Here is a 5,000-nt window from a genome sequence, read left to right on the forward strand (position 1 = left end):
GTGCCTCTCCAATACACACACACAAACTATTCCCATAGTGCCTCTCCAATACACACACACACACACACACACACACATACCCTATTCCCATAGTGCCTCTCCAATACACACACACACACACACTATTCCCATACTGCCTCTCCAATACACAAACACACACACACACACACTATCCCCATAGTGCCTCTCCAATACACACACACATACACACACACGCAAACACTATTCGCATAGTGCCTCTCCAATACACACACACACACACACACTATTCCCATACTGCCTCTCCAATACACAAACACACACACACACTCACACTCTTCCCATAGAGCCTCTCCAATACACACACACACACACACACACACACACTATTCCCGTCGCGCCTCACCAATACACACACAAACACACACACACAGACACACTATTCCCATAGCGCCTCTCCAATACACACACACACACCCACTATTCCCATAGTGCCTCTCCAATACACACACACACACGCACACACACTATTCCCATAGTGCCTCTCCAATACACACACACACACACACACACACACACACTATTCCCATAGTGCCTCTCCAATACACACACACACACACACACTATTCCCATAGTGCCTCTCCAATACACACACACACACACACACACACACACTATTCCCATAATGCCTCTCCAATACACACACACACACACACACACGCACACAATATTCCCATAGGGCCTCTCCAATACACACACACACACACTATTCCCATAGTGCCTCTCCAATACACACACACAAACTATTCCCATAGTGCCTCTCCAATACACACACACACACACACACACACACCCAGACAATATTCCCATAGTGCCTCTCCAATACACACAAACAAACACTATTCCCATAGTGCCTCTCCAATACACACACACACACGCAAACAGTATTCCCATAGTGCCACTCCAAAACAAACACACACACACACACACTATTCCCATAATGCCTCTCCAAAACACAAACAAACACACAGACACACACACTATCCCCATAGTGCCTCTCCAATACACACACACACACACTCACACACACACTATTCCCATAGTGCCTCTCCAATACACACACACACACTATTCCCATAGTGCCTCACCAGTACACCCACACACACACTATTCCCATAGCGCCTCTCCAAACCACACACACACACACAGACACACACACTATTCCCATAGTGCCTCTCCAATACACACACAAACACACACTATTCCCATAGTGCCTCTCCGATACACACACACACACACGCTATTCCCATAGTGCCTCTCCAATACATGCACACACACACACACTATTCCCATAGCGCCTCTCCAATACACACACACACACCCACTATTCCCATAGTGCCTCTCCAATACACACACACACACACACACACACACTATTCCCATAATGCCTCTCCAATACACACACACACACACATTATTGCCATAGCGCCTTTCCAATACACACACACGCACACTATCCATAGTGCCTCTCCAATACACACACACACACTATTCCCATAGTGCCTCTCCAGTACACACACACACAAACAGACTCTATTCCCATAGTGCCTCTCCGATACACACACAAACACACACATACAATTCCCATAGTGCCTCTCCAATACACACACACACACACACACACACATTCTATTCCAATTATGCCTCTCCAATACACACACACACACACACACACACTATTCACATAGTGCCTCTCCAATACACACATACACACACACACACACACACGCTATTCCCTTAGCGCCTCTACAACACACACACCCACAAACTATTCCCATAGTGCCTCTCCAATACACACACACACACACACACACACACTATTCCCATAGTGCCTCTCCAATAAACACACATAAACACACACAATTCCCATAGTGCCTCTCCAACACACACACACACACACATACACACTATTCCCATAGTGCCTCTCCAATAAACACAGACACACACACACTATTCCCATAGTGCCTCTCCAATACACACACACACACACACACACATACTATTCCCATAGTGCCACTCCAATACACACACATACAGACACAAACTATTCCCATAGTGCCTCTCTAGTACACACAAACACACACATTCTTCCCATAGTGCCTCTCCAATACACACACATACACACACACAATTCCCATAGTGCCTCTCCAACACACACACACACACATACACACTATTCCCATAGTGCCTCTCCAATAAACACAGACACACACATACTATTCCCATAGTGCCTCTCCAATACACACATACACACACACTATTCCCATAGTGCCTCTCCAATACACACACACACACTCACACACACACAATTCCCATAGTGACTCCCCAATACACACACACACACACACACACTATTCCCATAGCGCCTCACCAATACACACACACACACATACACACAAAGTATTCCCATGGTCCCTCTCCAATACACACACACACATGCACACTATTCCCATAGCGCCTCTCCAATACACACACACACACATGCACTATTCCCATAGTGCCTCTCCAATACACACACACACACACACACACACAATATTCCCATAGTTCCTCTCCAATAGACACACACACACACTCTATTCCCATAGTGCCTCTCCAATACACATACACACACACACACACACACTATTCCCTTAGCGCCTCACCAAAACACACACACACACACACCCACTATTCCCATAATGCATCTCCAATACACACACACTCACACACACACTATTCCCATAGTGCCTCTCCAAAGCAAAAACACACACACACACACACACACTATTCCCATAATGACTCTCCAATACACAGACACACACTATTCCCATAGCGCCTCTCCTTTATACACACACACACACTATTCCCATAGTGCCTCTCCAATACACACACACAAACTATTCCCATAGTGCCTCTCCAATACACACAAACACACACACAGACAATAATCCCATAGTGCCTCTCCACTACACACACACACACACACACTATTCCCGTAGTGCCTCTCCAATACACACACACACACATACACACACTATTCCCATAGTGCCTCTCCAATACACACACACACACACACTCACACACACACTATTCCCATAGTGACTCTCCCATACACACACACACACACAAACACTATTCCCATAGTGCCTCACCAATACACACACACACACACACACTATTCCCATAGCGCCTCTCCAATACACACACACACACACACACACACACGAATCCCATAGTGCCTCTCCAATACACACACAAACACACACTATTCCCATAGTTCCTCTCCAATACACACACACACACACACACACACTATTCCCATAGCGCCTCTCCAATACACACAGACACACACACACACACACACACAACATTCCCATAGCGCCTCTCCAATACACACACACACACACACAATCTATTCCCATAGTGCCTCAAAAATAAACACACACACACATACACTATTCCCATAGAGCCTCTCAAATACACACACACACACACACACACTATTCCCATAGCGCCTCTCCAATACACACACACACACACACACACTATTCCCATAGCGCCTCTCCAATACACACACACACACCCACTATTCCCATAGAACCTCTCCAATACACACACACACACACACACACACACACTATTCTCATAGAGCCTCTCCAATGCACACACACACACACACACACACACACACACTATTCCCATAGCGCCTCTCCAATATACACACACACACACTATTCCCATAGTGCCTCTCCATTACACACACACAAACTATTCCCATAGTGCCTCTCCAATACACACACACACACACACACACACACACACACACACACAGACAATAATCCCATAGTGCCTCTCCAATACACAGACACACACACTCACAAACACTATTCCCATAGTGCCTCTCCAATACACACACACACACACACACTATTCCCATAGTGCCTCTCCAATACACAAACACACACAAACACACACACACTATCCCCATCGTGCCTCTCCAATACACACACGCACACAATCACATACACAGTATACCATAGTGCCTCTCCAATACACACACACACTCTATTCCCATAGTGCCTCACCAATACACACACACACACACACACACTATTCCCATAGCGCCTCTCCAATACACACACACACACACACGCACACACTATTCCCATAGTGCCTCTCCAATACACACACAAACACACACTATTCCCATAGTGCCTCTCCGATACACACACACACACACACACGCTATTCCCATAGAGCCTCTCCAATACACACACACACACACACAAAAACTATTCCCATAGAGCCTCTCCAAAGCACACACACACACACACTGTTCCCATAATGCCTCTCCAATACAAACACACACACACTGTTCCCACAGCGCCTTTCCAATACACACACACACACACACTACCCATAGTGCCACTCCAATACATACAAACACACTAGTCCCAAAGTGCCTCTCCAATACACACACACAAACAGACTCTATTCCCATAGTGCCTCTCCGATAAACACACAAACACACACATACAATTCCCATAGTGCCTCTCCAATACACATATACACACTATTCCCATAATGCCTCTCCAATACACACACACACACTATTCCCATAGTGCCTCTCCAATACACACACACTCACACACACACACACTTCCCATAGTGCCTCTCCAAAGCACACACACACACACACACACACACACTATTCCCATAATGCCTCTCCAATACACACACACACACTATTCCCATAGCGCCTCTCCTTTATACACACACACACACTATTCCCATAGTGCCTCTCCAATACACACACACAAACTATTCCCATAGTGCCACTCCAATACACACACACACGCACACACACACAGACAATAATCCCATAGTGCCTCTCCAATACACACACACACACACACACAAACACTATTCCCATAGTGCCTCTCCATTACACACACATACACACACACACTATTCCCATA

At 46.0% G+C, this 5,000-nt stretch overlaps 1 protein-coding gene across 1 annotated transcript in view; it reads right to left on the reverse strand.

The window, feature by feature from the left end:
- The window catches only part of zgc:171482 (zinc finger protein), a 477,765-nt gene that overhangs the window by 166,467 nt on the left and 306,298 nt on the right, over positions 1-5,000 (reverse strand). The gene's annotated exons all lie outside the window — the stretch shown is intronic.

Source organism: Carcharodon carcharias, chromosome 17 (genome assembly GCF_017639515.1).
Source record: "Carcharodon carcharias isolate sCarCar2 chromosome 17, sCarCar2.pri, whole genome shotgun sequence".
Taxonomy (NCBI): Eukaryota; Metazoa; Chordata; class Chondrichthyes; order Lamniformes; family Lamnidae; genus Carcharodon; species Carcharodon carcharias.